This window comes from Melozone crissalis, unplaced genomic scaffold (genome assembly GCF_028551555.1).
Source record: "Melozone crissalis strain CALT ecotype California unplaced genomic scaffold, PUWL_Pcris_2 ptg000092l_1, whole genome shotgun sequence".
In the NCBI taxonomy this organism is placed as follows: domain Eukaryota; kingdom Metazoa; phylum Chordata; class Aves; order Passeriformes; family Passerellidae; genus Melozone; species Melozone crissalis.
The window spans coordinates 933,623-950,652 of record NW_026535869.1 but is presented as its reverse complement, the minus strand read 5'-3'; the positions used below and the strand labels follow the sequence as shown (position 1 = coordinate 950,652).

At 52.5% G+C, this 17,030-nt stretch overlaps 1 protein-coding gene across 4 annotated transcripts in view; it reads left to right on the top strand.

Moving 5' to 3' along the window:
- The window catches only part of SIK3 (SIK family kinase 3), a 68,381-nt gene that overhangs the window by 869 nt on the left and 50,482 nt on the right, over nt 1-17,030 (top strand). The window lies entirely within an intron of this gene.

Here is a 17,030-nt window from a genome sequence, read left to right as displayed (position 1 = left end):
TTCCGGGGTTGTCCCTCTGTCATTTTCTGGGACTACGCCTTTGTCACTTTCTGGGGTTGCCCCCTGTCACAATTTCAGGCATTGCCCCTCTGTCAATTCCCGGGCTTGTCCCTCTGTCAATTTCTGGGGTTGCCCCTCTCTCAGTTCCAGCAGCAGCATTGTTTTGAAACAGGAGGAGAAATCCGCCATCGCCTTGGTTTGTTGGAGCTCTGGCTCTTTGCCCGGATAATAAAGTGAAATTAATTTCAGGGGCTATTTAAACATCGGTTATAACACCTCCTGGACAGTTCTTTTCAGAGCTGGGCTGTATTTGCCTGCCCTGATGGCTATTTTGTGCCTGCAAGTGCTCGGTGCCACAATTTAACCTGCACTTGAGGTGTTCTCCCCGTGATGAACGTGAACCTTGCTGGGAGAAACAGGGTAATGGGTTCAGGTGCCCCAAGTGCAGGGCACTGACCCCTCTGCGTGGAGATCACTGCTGGAAAAGGAGGGATCCAGCTCCAAGCTGCTTTCCTCTTCCTGTTTCCAGACTCATCCTTGGGTCAAGGTTTCTTCTCAGTGGTGCTGACTCTGAAGTTTGCAAAACACCAAATCAGAGACCATTTTTGTGCAGGAGTAGTTGATTTTGTCCGAAGAATGACAGAGTGCACACACAGATTTTGTCTGGAAATTGTGTTCCGGGTTTACAGGTCCAAGGATTTTGCACGTTGGCTTTGGATGATGGAAGGGGACGCTGAGCTTGGAAAGCTTTGCTTTACAGCAGTGTACACTCATTCCCACTGCCCTGGAGTGACCGAGGGTGGGCTGTGGAGTTCAGGAAGCAGCTTTCTGGTGGGATGGTGAGGTGCTGGGGGCTCTGGAGCAGCGGGTTTGACCTGCAGCACGTTCCCTGCATGCAGGAGATCCAGTCCCTGTCCCTCTGAACTCCGGGGGCTCCCCGAGCCCGGGGAAATACCTGTGCTGGAACAACTGCCATCTGTTCGGCTGAGCTGGGGTAGCTTGGAGCTGAAACTTGACCTGGAAGCTTTCTTAAGTCCGAGGTCAGGTTTCCTTTCAAATCCCAGCCTCTGGAGAGGAGTGCGAGTGAATGGATTGGATTCTGCTTGCAGACCCTGAGCGCTTGGGTTCAGTACTTTTCCTTCTCTGACAGCGCTGTTGCTGTTGGCTCTGGGAGAGGAGTGGGAAAGGAGAAAGGAGCTGCCTGGTTCAGGCTCTGGGACTCATGAGATTAGAGGGGAGGTGTTGATGTAAATGCATTGGAAAAGCCAAATCCTTACGGGGAAGCGTTTTTGACTGGCAGCAGAAATACAAAATAATGCTACTGCGAGCTTGTCTTCATCACAGTTACACTTTTAACACTTTGACTTAATGGAAACAACTTGGAAGCGAGCGAAACCTTGGCAAAATGGTCCCATTTAGGCATCTGAAAGAATTCTTTGATCACGCGACGCAGGCGCAGCCCGGTTGCTGCCTGTGCTGGCAGCCCCTGCCCGAGGTGATCCTGCTCTCCCAGTAGTAGCTGCGTAAGAGAACCGGGCAGCTCAAATATAGCCACCAAATCCCTGCACAAACTTGACCCCGTGTCACATTCTCTTAGAGAAAAGCGGGTTTGCTCGGCACGGCCCCTCCTTGGGAAGGACTCCTGCACCGTCTCACACGGAATTCCGCTCTGAGTGTCTGTGTGAGCTTGGAAATGGTGTACCCGTGATCTGGGGCCTTTTCCAGAAGGTGGAATTAGTGACGGTGTGGGCTGGTGCCCACTGCTGAGCCCGGGGTCAGAGGTGGTCTGCGATGGGTGTTGGATCCTGTTTTCCTTTCTGACGGACATTTACCAGGTCAAGTGGACTTTGACATGACAGCTCGAGATAGCAGCCAGAGCATTCCTGGCTTGTGTCCCCTTTTCCCTAAAAAGAGAAGCAGAGGGTAGTTGGGTCCTGGTCTTAATGGGCTGAGATTTTCCTGGCCCTTGGGAAGTTGAGCACTGCATTTGTTTAGAGAGAGGAGCAGAGTGCCCGGCCCAGCTGGGCTGGCACGTTCTGCTGACACCCAACGTTGCAGTTTACATAGAACCGCATTTCAGGAGCTGAATGTGGGTCAGCAGTGCTGGGGACACTGAGGAAGGGGAATGTTAATCATCCCAAAGGGCAGGAGGCCTGTATTCATAATTGTCTCCGCTGGAGCTGATGGAATAGAAGGGAACAGTCTGCAATTTACGTATTAACCAAGGCAGCAATTTACATTCAGTCCCTGCCCATGCAAAGCTGGACTCTTGTGCGCTGTCAGAGCTGCTCTGATGGCTGGGCAGGAGCTGGAGCCCCTGCTCTGACCTGGATGAATTGGGCACCTGTGGGATACCGTGCTGCATCCCTCCTTCTGTCCACCTTCCTTTTGTCTCTTCTCATCTTCTACAAGAAACCCTTGTTTCTGTGCTAAAAATCTTCAGACTGACCCGCTGAACGAATTGTTTTCCACAGAATTTCCATTTATAAATCATCCAAGTGACTTCATTAGAATTCCAGCTCTGTTCAGGCGGTGGGGTTGTTTTTAATGCCACATTTTTTCAGGAGGGCTGGTCAGGGAATGTTGGTGAGTGTGCCAAGGAGCACATACCTTATGTTCCCGTGCCCTTTGGGTGCTGTGTTTGAGCCTTCAGGAGCTGTTGGGGCTGAGGAGGACAGAGAGGGACGCTGTGGTCGCTGGGCACTGCTGAGAGCTCTCTGCTGTCCTGGTTCCATCCCTTCCATCGCTCCATGTGGCTGGAGATGCAGCTGGGGCACGGAGCAGTGTGTACCTGCTGTCATGGGGTGTTTCACTGGGAGATGGGAGTCGCTCTCATGTCCGTCTTCCTCTTGAGATGGGATTGACAGTGCTGGGAGAACACAGCTCCTGCCCAAGTGCAGTGATCTTCCTGCTGTGCTGCCTTCGCTTCTTGAGGGCTCAGCTTTGGTTTGGCACACTGGGAGTGTTCAGGCTTGGTTTGGTACACTAGGAGTGCTCAGGTTTGGTTCGGTTTGGTTTGGTTTGGCACACTGGGAGTCTCAGGCTTGGTTTGGCACACTGGGAGTCTCAGGTTTGGTTTGGTTTAGTTTAGTTTGATTTGGCACACTGGCAGTGCTCAGGTTTGGTTTGATTTGGCACACTGGCAGTGCTCAGGTTTGGTTTGGCACACTGGCAGTGCTCAGGTTTGGTTTGGCACACTGGCAGTGCTCAGGTTTGGTTTGGTTTGGCACACTGGGAGTCTCAGGCTTGGTTTGGCACACTGGGAGTCTCAGGCTTGGTTTGGCACACTGGGAGTGCTCAGGTTTGGTTTGGTTTCTGACACTGGGAGCACTCAGGCTTGGCTTGGTTTGGCACACTGGGAGTCTCAGGTTTGGTTTGGTTTAGTTTAGTTTGGTTTGGCACACTGGCAGTGCTCAGGTTTGGTTTGGCACACTGGCAGTGCTCAGGTTTGGTTTGGTTTGGCACACTGGGAGTCTCAGGCTTGGTTTGGCACACTCTGATCTCTGAGCACCGCAGCTCCAGGCCTTGCCTGGATTTCCCTGCTCCGACGCAGAGCGCTCTCAGCCCAGAGGGTGGGAGAGCCTTGGTGGCTCTCTGTCCTGCCCTGGCCGTGCCCAGCGAGGCACGTGGCTCTGGGCTGACTGAGGGCTGCTCCCTGCAGCCAGCTTGCCCGTGTGATAAGCCCCGTGCCAGCGTGCCCTGACTCATCGGCCTCGTGTCAGATGGGATTGTTCAATACCTGTGCCGCACGTTTTGTAATGACCCACGCCTGCTCGCCTTTCATCAGTCGTTTTCCTTTTCTTTTGCAGTGTTTGGTGGTGCTTCACCTGTCCTGCTTGTTATTTCTCCTGGCCATAAGGAGAGCTGATGCTGTGGATGGCTAGTTCCTCAGGCAGCATGATCCTGCTGCTCACAGGGCCTTTGTTCTCCTCGCCTGTGTGCTGCAGGAGAGTTGTATTTTACTTCTCATTTGGTGGGGAGATTTAGCAAAAGCCTAAAAGCTAGAAATGAACTTTGGCTAAGCAGAGTTGCCACAGTGAGGATAAGAGGGAATATTTCCTAAAACCTCAGAGAGCCATTGCCTGTATCAACTGTGGGCTGAAGTACTGACATTTTATGTTTCATTGCAATGTTTTTCTTGCTACGGCAAATAACATTTGATTACCAAGATGTTAATGCCAGAGCATGATTGAATTGCAGACCTGGCTCCTTCTTGAGATGCTAACAGGTGGAAACAGGAGAGCCAGCTGACAGAGGGCAGGGTGAGCTGGGGGTCTTGTGGCATGTGTCCTGAGCCTTTCTGGGCAGGGAGAATATTCTAAGAGAGCCAGGATAATTAATACCTACCTCTCAGCTGTGTGGTTCTTGGCTTATTTGGGGGGTGAGGTGGGTGCAACTTCTGTACCTCTTCAACGTGGCTGCCTCCCCCCTCCTGCCTGGAGTCCCTTCCTCTCCAATATTTGCTGTCCCAGAGCTCTGAGCTGCTGCAGCAGGAGGCAATCCACACCTGATGAGCGAGGTGGGGGCACCTTTGGGCAGGTACAGAGGCTGCCCTGTGAAGAACAGCCACGGACAGGAGCAGGAGGAGGAAGGGCTGTGCCAGACAGGGATCAGTGCCTCTTTTCCAGGAGGGTCTCACAGAGGTTTGGTGAGTGCTGCAGAGGCCTAATGAGGGTTTCTAGAAGCTGTCTCCTCATTTGTGTTTGAAGGAGGAATTACGTGAGAGGGAAATAAGGAAATGGCAGTGTGTTGCTGGGAGACTGGGCTCCTTGGGTATTAGACATTTTCACAGGGAGGCAGCTCTGAGCTCCTTTTTGCCTTGTCCTCTCTCTGGGTGCTGTATCAGCCCTGTGCAGGGGCTGTACAGGGTGCTGCCCCTTCTTGCTCTCACCAAGACGATTGCATAACAGCTCTGTGTTTATCCCCTTGAAAGTAAAGCTTTGGGAAGTTGCTCCAGCGTTGCCAGCAGAGTAGAATTCACTGTTTGTGGTGGAAGTTCTCCCTTCCTTTCTGGCTGAAAGGATTCTCATGAGAGTTGTGACTTCCCTGTGTGACCACGGTGGGTCTCGTGCTCTGCACACCTCCAGCAAGGTGCTGCATTTACCTGAACCTGCACCAGCAAAGGTTGGACTGACTTGGAGCTTGTACAGGTTTAAACAGCAATTTGGGGATTCTCTAGTTAAGCCATTGTACTCATTTAATGCATTCAGGGCCTTTCTGCTGATCCCAGGCCAGGGGTTTAATATGCTGTGTTAACACTTACATGAAGAAACCACCGAAGGCTGATTCATTATTAGTCATTATGTGTCTTTTTCTAGTAATTCTGACCCCAAGTCTCTCTAGTTGAGGCTAAACCTCACCCTCTCTGCTAAATGGCCATCAAAAGGGTTCCATGAAAAGGGAATTATGTGGCTTCAGCCAACTTTCAAAGTAGTCGAATCATGCTATCCCACACAAACAAACTCCCACAGCCAGTGGAACTGACACGTTGAGCTCAAAAATAGCCCAGTGTGTGTGGGGGGAGCCGAGCTGAGCTCTGCTCTGCACATCAGAGGATGGGCAGGAGATCCTGGGGCAGCGCGGCAGCAGCAGCAGAGCTGATCTCAGTGGAGCTGTCAGACCTGGCTGGGTGTTATCTTGAAGCTTTGGGTGCTTTCAAAGTGCATGGTCTTATCCCAGAGAAATGTTGCTGATGCTTCTGGTTTCTTCTCTGCATCCAGTGTAAGGGACAATTTCCAGCTTGGAAGAGCTGCAGGAAAGAGCTGGTCCTTGTGCAGTGCAGGTGTGTTGGGAGTGAATCCAGCATCCCTCTGCTCGAGATGTGGAACTTTATCTTGGGAGCTGGGCTTGGGGCTGCACTTTGTGGCTGTAACTCCATAGCAAGAGTGCAGATGCTCTCCTTGGAGCTGCTTTGGCCATGGAAGGTTTGAAATGAAGGCATCAATATGAGTATTGGCTCGTGCCCTCAGCTGCAGTGTGTGCAGGAGTGGCTGCCTGTGCAGGGTTTGTGATGGCTGTCAGAGGCAGACACGGCACTGGGAAACCTCCCTGTGGGATTTGGGACCTGCAGTTCCTGAGAACCCATCTGAAGGAGCAGGTGAGGAAGGTGGGGATGCAGACACAGAAAGCAGACGTGCTGTGGCACAGTGCAGGGTGCAGCAGCGGGCTGTGGTTCCCCTGGTGCTGTGGCACAGTGCAGGGTGCAGCAGCGGGCTGTGGTTCCCCTGGTGCTGTGGCACAGTGCAGGGTGCAGCAGCAGGCTGTGCCTCACCTGGTGCTGTGGCACAGTGCAGGGTGCAGCAGCGGGCTGTGGTTCCCCTGGTGCTGTGGCACAGTGCAGGGTGCAGCAGCGGGCTGTGCCTCACCTGGCCTGGATGGCAGCGCTGGGGTCAGCCTGTGCACAGGGTGATTCAGCACAGCCTGCAGCAGGTCAGCTGAGCCACAGATAGAGTCTGGCCATGTCCTCGCAGGGCCTGCAGCGGGAGCCTAACCAGCTTCCCAAATCCTGCCCTGGCTGCCTAACTGGGCCTGCTGACAGCAGTGATGTGTGTGTTGAGTTACGCCTCGATGTGCAGAGGGATGAGGGACTGGCCCGAGCCAGGGTTGTGCAATGCGGGGGTGCCTGTTCCCCACGGCCCACTGGGGTGCTGCCATTGTAGCTCGGGATCTCCTCGACGTTGGCCACTCTCCTGTACGGTTTGGCTCTGCCTGCAGCTCCTTAAAGTGTCGGCTGCAGTTATAGAGCATTAATTACAGTGCATTTGGAAGACGGTTTAGAAGAAAAGGAGTCTGTGGGGTATCAGCGTGCGACTGCGGGCCCGGAGCTGGAGGCCAGCGTGGTTTGACAGGGAGCCAGGCCCAGGACGACTGTCAGAGCTCCATTAGCTGAGCACACGCCCCGGCACCGCTGGGAATAGTGAGAGCGCGGGGCCGCGGCAGCGCATTAAAGCATTTCAATTAAAGTCTGCATTTGGAGGCTGTGTGCGTCTGCTGCCTTTCAGCAAGCAGATGGATGTTTCTTGTCTCCTTCCAATAACTTTTAAAATGTGGTTGGTCCTGTTGGAAGGAGTTCTGAATGAGAGGGATGCAGCGAGGTGTTTTCAAGGCTGGGGAAGTGTGCGTGGATTTCTGCAGCAGAAGGGAAGACACATTTTTTCCAGGTTTTTCCTCACCTACACAAGTCAGTCTCAGCTTGTCCTGGCTCTTTGGCTGTCTTGCCTTTCAGCTGTGCCTTTTCCTGCATAACCTCTGTCTGTGCAGAGAGTTTAATTGCAGGAATACCTTTGGAATGTGAAGGAGGATAGCAGGGATGGGTGTGTGACAGACCCATGGCCATCACACTGTGGGCACAAGGGTATTTTTAAGGCTCTGGGATCTGCTGTCATGTAACCTGAAGCGTTTCTGGTTTTTTTGCCCGTGTTCAGGCTCATCAGGTACTTCCAGGTGTGTTTCTGGCCCCTCTCAGGGACAGTATCTTTAGAGCCCCGAGGCTTCTTGCTGTTGGGGAAGGCAGCTGCACTGGAGCTGATGCCTAAAAACTAATTGTGGCATTTCGCAACATGAAGTGCTCCTAATGGAAGGAGTACGTTTATGAGCTGTGTGTCATTGTGTGTGTGAAGTGTGATCAGATAACACGCTGAATTGCAGCACGGAGCCTAATTGGAGCTGGTTCCTGTCTGTGGAATGGAAGGATACAGTCTGTTCAGGTGTCGTGCTGCTCCTGCAGGCTCGCAGGAGTCTGGTGCAGTGCTGATGCTCAGGGTCCCCTTGCCAGGTAGATCTTCTGTGATACAGCCTTCAGACAGTGACAGTGGAGAAACTAGGGGAAAAAATGCCTCCTGTCACGTGTATATCTAAATTCTTAAAGATGTTTGTCTGTGCCCCTTTCAGCTGAAGTAATTAGTGCTACAGGAAAGGGTTTGCTTTTGTCAGTCACTGTGACAGTGTGATCGTGTCTCTGCGTGCCCCAAATTTTCGTTGAAGCTCACAGCACTGGCAGCAGCCAAAGATGAAAAGTATTAGTCTTGGTACTTAGTCCTTCCTCTCTGGATGTGCTTGTAGGAAATCCTTGGGCTGTAATCTCGCAAGTGGCTCTGTCAAGGTTATCAGCCTGGCTGGAGTGCCGCTGACGGACGGACGGACGGACGGGCTCCGGGCAGCCTGCGCGGCTCTTCCCGGCTCCCACCGAGCCTCCGCCGCTGCCGGGAGCTGTCGTGGCCTCTCCCCTGCCTGGGACAGGGCAAGCATCGTGTGCTGCCTGATTTATGGCAGGTTTGCCCGTTCCCAGGTGGCCGGCGCACAATGGTGCTCTCTTGTTGTAGCCGTGACCTCTGCAGCCCGAGGCCGGAGCAGCTGTGGCCGCTTTCAGCACTTTTGGAGGTCGGGGGACCCCCCAGCAAACTGATTATGATACAGCTTAGCTTGTGCTCCATTTCTTTGCACATGTACCATTAATAAATCGAACCGCTCCCCAGCAGCCATGGAGGAGCATGTTCTCAGCTCTACAAAGCCTATCTATGTTCTCCCATCTCTCTGACACAGTGAGGGGGTTGTCAGTCGTACAGCAACTGTTTGTTTTCAAGCACAATCTCATTGGAAACCAATAAAAATCATTCTGATTCATTCTCTGTACGAGGATTTTAATACTTGGCTTCCACAGAGGCTGTTTTTCCCTTGAGCAGCTCTGGGAAGTGTAAGATTTAAAAAAATCCAAAGACTTTTCCTTTCTGCTGGTTAATTCAGCTGGTTTATGTTAGAAACAAAGTTCAGAGTTGGTGGAGAGGGAAATCTCGGTCGCTCCCTCCCCCTTGCTGCAGCGTGGGTGTCGTGTGCCCACTGCCCTGGCAGAGCTGAGGTACATGGGGAAACCTGTGCTTAGTCAGAACAAAATATTCATGTGTTTTTCATCCAAGCTGAGACTCCCATTACACAGTAAAATGACAAGTGAAGGCTGACTATAGGTATTTTCCCACTCAGTGGGCGCTTGTGCAGTTTCTGAGTCATCAGCTGACAGTGTGGGCCTTAGTCTCTGCTTTTCCTCGTGTGTGTGTGTGTGCTGCTGGTCCCAGTTTGGTTCCACAGACACAACTGGATCCTTGTTTTCACTTACCATTGACACAGTCGGGAATGAACCCAGTCCCTTCATGTGTACCCAAAGGAAAATGGAGTGCTTTGGTGACTGCAGTCTGGGATTTGAAATGCACCACCTTCTTTTAAGGTAAGGTGGGATACAGCCCCTGATTATGGGATGACTGAATTGTCTAGTTCCTTTTTGAGTGATGCTCAATCTCTAGAACTTTTGTAGGGCTTAAAGGCAGATGGGTTTGGGATATTGAGGAGGTGTAGCTGAAGTTGCCTGGAGCAGTTGGCAGTGACCAGCACGTGGCTGGACCTGCCCCCTGTTTCTGGGGCTCTTGGGGTTCCTTGTTGCTGTGCCGTGGCAGTGAGGTGCAGAGCAGCAGTCGCTTTAGTACAGCAGGAAATTAGTGGGAAAACTAAACGTGTCAGAGCTTTCACCATGGCAACAAAGCCCGGCTGGCTCACAGCACAGCGAGACAAAAGCGGGTCAGGTCTGCACAGAGCAAGGTGGGAGCCTTCTCCAGGCTGAGTGTCTCCAAACCTGCCCCTTCTCCTGGGGAAAGGGCTGGTGAGGTGACCAACACCAGGATTTGGAGCTGGGGATTAGAGGTGTGCTCCCCTGATCTCATTCTTATGTCATCAAGGCACCTGACTTGGGAAGTGCCCACAGCCCCAAGGCTGCAGGAGCTCAGGGAGTGTTTGGAGAATGCTCTCAGGCAAATAGGGGGAATTCTTGTCCCATGCAGGGGGAGGATTTGAACTTCATGGGTCCCTCTGACTCAGGATACTCTGTGATTCTGTGCTTTTTGCAGTCGATGGGAATGTTTTCTAAAGGCCACACAGTCACTCTGATTGTTTCCCTTTCCCTGAAACTGTTTGTAAATAATGGAGAGGTTGTAAGTCTGCCTCGTGTGACAGTGCCCAGACACAGTTGCTTAATTCCCGGGCTCTTTCTCTCGGATTTGCGAGCAGCCCAGAGGTTGCACGAGCACTAAGTCACGTTCCGATGGCACACCATCCGTTGGCTTATCTGTCTTCTCATTCCATGTGTTCCAGCATTTTCAGCTCTTTGGTGAGGTCAGCACAAAAGGGGTTGGGAGCAGTGGCAGTGACACGTGGAAGGGCTGTCTGCGCTCTGTCCCCCTGACAGTGTCTCAGTGTGCTCTGGCCATCCCCAGGCAGGCTCAGCAGCGGGCCCTGAGCGATGTTCCCGCCGTGCTGCTGCTCAGGAGTTGTTTTCCCCATAATTGAGCGGGATATTAAAAGGTTTATGGTTTACGGTTACAGGCGTTGCTCCGTCCGGAGGAACGTCGAAATCGATACGGCAATTACTGCCCGGCTCGTCACGGGTTGTGACTCTCACATGCTTGGGGAGACAAAAGTGGAAGTGGCTGGAGGAGTGCCACCAGCGGGGTGGCCACGGGCTCGCCTCCAAGCCAGGGACGGGGTGCTGGGCAGCATTCCTGAGACGGGGACGAGGTGGCACACAAGGAACTCGCAACTGGGACGTCACTTTTGCAGAGCACGAATATTCAAAGAGAAAATAAGTAACTTTAGAAGCGCTCTAAGAGCAAATTTCATACGATTTTCTTGTTCTTGTCATCTTCTCTTTGGATTCGTCATCCAGGCTGGGAGCGCAACTGGAGGAGGGCAGTGGCAGCAGTGACCAGGCCTGGGTGGCCGTGGTCGGGAAGCGCCGCTTCCTGCCGGATTTGCATCCCAAGCCCTAAGTCAGCACTTCGGGGCTGTGTGGTAGGGTGCCCTGGCTTGTTGGAGTGAGTCATCATTCAAATAGACACCGGAGCAAACGTGCTTGTCCAAACAAGAGCGGCTCTGCAGAGGCTGCTCCGTCTGAGGTGAGCAGCAGCAGAAGGCTTCTTGTTTTACCACCTGCAGGTCTCCCAGGTCCCAGCCCTTGTGCAGTGTCAGTGCTAGCACCGCCTTCCCTCCCTGCTGCCTGGAACAAAGCTGCCTTCCTGTGCTCCGAGGTCAGATCCTATCGCCCTGGAGGGAGCTTTGGGCCTGGCAGATGTTTTCCCCACAGGTCCCAGAACAAAGGCTGCTCTGCACATTCTGCCATGGTGCCTCCTGCCCCTCGCTGCTGGAAACCTCAGCCCTGCACCTGAGTGTTGGGATATGGATGCTCCAGTGGTTTTGTTAGAATAGCAGTATCAACTCCCAATTAAAATGGTGATTAAGATAGCTTTTTGGTTTTTGCTAGCTGTTTTTTTCTTATCTTAAATGTGTTTGAAGATCTTGAACAGCAATTCCAGTCCTCTGTTTGCTTTGATCCTTTGGTTTCAGGAGAGGCTGCGAGCGGCTCTGCAGGAATGGCATGTGTCACAGGAGCTTTGTTTGAGTTCTCTGTGCTCCAGATTCAGGGCTGGAGTAAGAGGTGTTTATGATGTGTGACTTGAGTGAGTCACCTCGAGTTGGAGGCAGCTGTCAGCCACGGGGACCTGCAGAGCCCAACCGGTGTGCAGTACACCTGGCTGGGGTTGTCCCGAGCAGGGCACCTCGCTCAGCAGGCTCCTGGCTGGGCTCCGCTCCCTCTGTCACACAGAAACCATTAAAGCTGTGTGAGAAAAGCACTGCCACCTCAGAGCTGCGCTCTGCCTCCTGCCATGCTCCCACCTTGGCATCTCTGGAGGGATTCCTCCCCCAATGCCCTCCCAAAGGCCAGCAAGAGAGTTGTGCCCTACACAGAGGCGCAGATCAGCTCCTGCTGGCACGGTCCTGCTGCTCTGGCCCTGGCAGCACGGTCCTGCTGCTCTGGCCCTGGCAGCGTCCATTTGGGGTGACAGCACTGGGCTCCCAGTGTGGGAGTCCTTCCGTGGAGTTCATTTTCCTCATTGTTGGCAAATTGTGAGCCAAATGTGTACACAGTTTGGAGCAACAACTTCCTATTGACAGTGCTTTCAGAGGAGCTGTAGTTTATAAAGTGAGGGGTTTCCAGCTTTGTTTTTCTCTCTCTCCAGTGCAGAGTAAACTCTTGGAATTGAATGTTTCATTTTTCGACTGCTTGATAATAGTTGTTGGATTCTGCTGCTGTTGGTGAAGCCCACAGGCTGAGGGTAGGGCTGTACTCTGTATTTTAGATGTTTTTAGATCTATGTGCAGTGTCAGTCCTCAGAGGATGGATGGGATCTGGGTAACAAAAGGTGTCAATGGGAAACATGGATGTCCAGCTGAGCCTTACACCTTGGCTCTGTGTGATATCAGTAGAAAGGTCTTGACACAGGCTCTGTGTTCTAGCTGGAAGAGAAATGGGAACAAGAGGAAGAAAGGCAGGAAAATAGGTGTATCCCTGCAGTTTGGTCTGTGTGTGTACAGCACAGAGGGCCTGAGCAGTGCTGTGCTGCTGTCCCGTGTGCTCGGACTCACTGCTCGGTTTTTCAGTCCAGGCACTGCAGGAGCATTGCCAAAAGCTCTGAGGGAAGTGCAGGAGCTGGGCTCCATTGGGCTGCTATCAGACTGGTGTGTACAAAGTGCCTTTTGATGCCATTGCCCAGCCAGTTCCGTCCGGGTGAGCGGGGCGAGCTCCTCTCTCCGCACGGTTGGGCTTCATGCCAGGCTGTTCCATCTTGCACACGCGGATGAGAATGTTGTAAAAACACAAATCCCTAAGCCTGTCCTGCTGATGTTACTGTCGTTACTCTGCTAGTAGTGTTCAGAAGTTGGGGTTTAAGTGGTTCGTTGATTCTGCCCTCTCCTGTGATACGTCTCACACCGCCCCTGGAATTAGTGCCAAGCGCCGTGGTTGGGAGTCGGGTTGAGTGACGCCTTCGGCAACCAGCTCAAGATCAGCAGGAGGAGATACAAGATACTCGGGTGCTGTTCGAGCTGATAGTGCCAGAGAAATATTTAGCACATAGGTGACACTTCTAATCTTTAAAGCACTTCATAAACATTGGCTAATCCCACAGTGCAGTCTTGGTTGGCAACCTATCTGTCTTCCCTGGAGAGAACAAACGGCTGGAGGACTCTGAGAAGCTGCAGTGCAAGGCTGTGATAGAGCTTGAATTTCACTTGGATTTTTTAAAGTATAATTCAAGCTCCAAGATCTGCTGCTTCTGTGACCTGAAGCACACAAACTGCCTGCGCTTCACTCGTACCTGGAGTGGGGGTTCCCTGTCCTCATTCACAGGACACTGGACTGAGCCAGGCAAGAGAGGATGGGGAGAGCCTTCAGCTCACCTGCTCCCTTCAGCACAGCCTGGGGCCTGGCCAGGCAGCTGCAGGAGGTGCTGTGTGAGTACCAGCTCTACAGGAGAGTCATGAGCAGTCGGGGTGGGAGTCCTGAAAAAAAAACCTGTGGCAAAATGCTGTTGTACAGCTGCCATTTGCTGTGAGGAGAAAACCTGAATGAGTTCTGCTCTTCAAGAACTTGACCTTTTCCTTCAGCATCCTGCTGTCATGGAAAGAGCAAATCCATGGGCAGGGAAGGTCAGTGCTTCCATGGTCTCCTGCAGCCACGTCCTCATGGCAGATGAGCACTGTACCCTGTGGGTGAGTGAAAGGCAGCTGGGAGAGGGCACTTGGTGTGATCCCAGGTGAGGCATCTCCTCGAGCCTTGGGGCGTCCCTGCCTCCAGTTCTGAGAGTGCCCAAATCCTCAAGCTGCCGGCTGAGGAGGGAGGAGAGGCTCTGCCTCTCATGTTGAAACCGGGGCACTGTGTAGGAAGGAACGTAAGATTTGTATCATCAAAGGGCTGAAAGCAAGAAGGAACATGATTTTGTAGCCTAGTGATGAGGGAACTCCCCTGGGAGGGGATAGGGATCAGCTTCCATCTGTGCTCCAGGGACTGTTTATGTATTTTGTGTTGAGAATTGCTGGATGAAGCACATCTCGAGCAGCAGTGAGTTACTGAGGAGTAACTGCTGGGCTGGCTGGCTGTGCCTCACCACCACTGGGGCTTCTGCACTCACCTGGTCTCTTTTAGGCTGTTCCCAGCGCAGGGACCGTGGTTATTTACGGCTGAGTTACCAGAACTTAGAGAAATAATAGACCTCATCCCACTGCAAGTGTTAAGCAGCCACAGGAGTACTACCAGCCTTCTACAAGGAAACTAAAGTGTGTTTGTTTGACCTCCTTCAGACACCTGAAGGTGTAAAGATAATGCAGTGTGTGAGACAGCTTGGACCAGGAGATGGTGGTTATCTGGAGTTACGAGGTGACGAAAACCAGTGTTGTTTAGATCTGGCGATTAAGAGCCTTCCTTTCACTTCTGATTTACTACTTGAGTATCTAAATTGCTTAATGAGAGAGAGTAATATGGAAAACTAACAAGGTAGGAAGCCTGGTTTCCAGTAAAGCTTAAACCACAAGGAGTTTAGCACAACCTGGTGGGGGCCATCCTGCAATGTATTAATAAAGAAACCAAAAAGGGTGTCTTTGCTTCACAGCTCAGAAGACAGAATATATATATTTTTTTTTTCAGGCCTTGGTTTGTAAAAGATGGCAAAAGGCAGCCAGGTGAGGTGTACAGAGCTAACTGCTCACTTGCTCCCGGGAGTAGAAGCTACAAGGGCGTTGCACCAAACAAGCCTGGTCCTGTAGCATTTTGCTTAGATAAAAGATACAGAGAACCCTGGGCAGTAACCTGCAGTTATTTCCAAGTGCTTGTGAGTTAATGAGCCGGTTCTGTGGGGCTGCCAGGTCAGGCAGCACAGCTGGGAAGGGGCCGGGGCAGGGAATGGTGTGACCCCGGTGCCAGGAGAGGGTCACACCATTCCCTGCCCCAGGGTTTGGGGTAAATAATCTCTGATCTCCGCAGATTTTCTCTTCAGGATCAATATGAGTGGTGGAATTCACTGTGAGCCGGCAGTGAGTGCTCACAGCCCAGAAAGCCAGGGGTGCCCTGGGACACATCCAAGGGAGTGTGGGCAGCAGGACTGGGGAGGGGATTCTGCCCCTCTGCTCTTGGCAGACCCACCTGGAGTCCTGCACACAGCTCTGGGGTCTCCAGCACAAGCAGGACATGGAAGTGTTGGAGCAGGCCCTGAGGTTGATAAGAGCACCTGTGTGGAGACCTCAGAGCACCTTGCAGGGTCTGGGAGGGTGGTGAGTCCTGCACAGGGTGCCCAGAGCAGCTGTGGCTGCCCCATCCCTGGCAGTGTCCAGGGCCAGGTTGGACAGGTCTTGAAGCAACCTGGGATAGTGGAAGGTGCCCCTGGCCATGGCAGGGGGTGGAACTGGTTGGTGTTTAAGGTCCTTTCCAACCCAGAGCATTGTGGGACTCTGTTCCATGCTCCTGTCATTGGGCATTATCTGGCAGCTCAGCTCTGGCTGCAGCACGCTGCCTGTTGGCTGGGGAAGTTGTTTTGATTAGCTGCATCACCCTGTGTGTGCAGGGATGAGTGTTTTCCTCACCCCTCCATAGTGAGGAGGCTATCAGCTCGTGTGCAAGAGGAAGGGTCTGTGCTTTATATAATCTGTTGGCTCAAAGACTTTTCAGAAACAAATCTTGCGACGGAGCTAGAGGCTAATGACAGCAATATGTCTGCTGGCAGGCAGCAGTGATTCAGAAGAGCTTTGGATCTGTCCATATGCTCTTTTCCTTGCGTTACTTCTCAGCAGAGCTGAGTGAACTTGAGGAGGGGTTTGGGGAGGGTGTGTGGCATGGGAGAGATTCCAGCTTACCTCCTGTCGGGGTGAATCCACTGCCTGTCTGTGTGAGGGAGTCATCTGCCTGTGTGCTGTTGCCTCTTGCGTCACAACATGTCATGGCCTTGGAAACAAGCCCCCACCTAGTGAAGAATGGGCTGTATTTAGAAATGCTGGGGTGCTTCATCTCTGTGAATTAATGTCCTTAAGCAGCCACTGCAAGAACTCTGGTCTGTGACTGGATGCTCTTTTGGAGTGCAGCTTTGGGAGCCCAGGAAAGCCTGTGTGTAATGCACAATTCCTGCTGGCTTCAACCAAGCATTCTTCTCTTCTTTCTCCTTAGGTAAATGGCTACAGGGCTTCAGCAAACCTTGTCAGCTCTTTGAGACAGGGAATTTCTCACAGTGCTTGTGGAAGGATGAGTCCCACCATTCCATGAGTGTCTTGGGATACCGTGAGAGTGGGGTAGAGCTCATGTCACCCACTCAGAGCTGCAGTGCTGAGGAGGTGGCCCTGCTGCACAGACTCCTTACTTTAGGGCTGCTTTAGGTCTTGCTTTCTGCTTTTTATGGCTCTTACCTGGTGGTTTTGTACTGCAGCTGATAAATTACTGCTGCTGCTCATGCTCCTCCTGCACACCTCTGCAGGGATGTGCAGCCGAGGCAGGGATGAGTAATGCCTCTGGAAGAAGTGTTACCCTAACCTTTTATTCTGGGTGCGCACATCGAACGCTCGAACCTCTACATTTTCCATTGCATTGGATGACTGTACATTCCTATCAAATGATTCATGGCATTAACATAACTTTTCTGTGAACCAAAATATCTCCTCAGACCCTCAGAGCTGAAGGGATCTTTAGCAGATGCACTGTTGGATGCTCCATGTGTGCCTTCCCCAGCCCAGTGCTGTGTACACACCGGCTGGAGCGCGAGGCTCTCCTTTCTCTCCCCCTACAAGTGCACTTGGTTCCCTCACATTCCATTTCAGTGACGTTGGAAAGCTTTTTTCTTCCTTTTTCCCCAGAGGGACTGAGCAGAGCTGTTTACCCTCTGCTGGCCAGCTTCCCCTCGGAGGGCAGGGCTGGTGCACACGAGGGGGAAGGACAGCAGAGCACAGGCTTGGGGTGGGAGCAGGCTGATCCTCACCTGCTCAGGTGCTGTGCTGCGGCTCATTCTGCTTCAGCAGCTGTTCTGCAGCTCTGTTTGGGCTTTCAGACTGGTTTGGCACTGCGCTTGGGGCTCTGGAGCTGCCTGTGCCCCTTTGTGATGGAGTGCCATCCCTGCAGTGGTTCCTGCTTCCATCCCTCCACAGCTGCTCCTTGGAGAGTTGCAGGCTGCAGAGCTGCT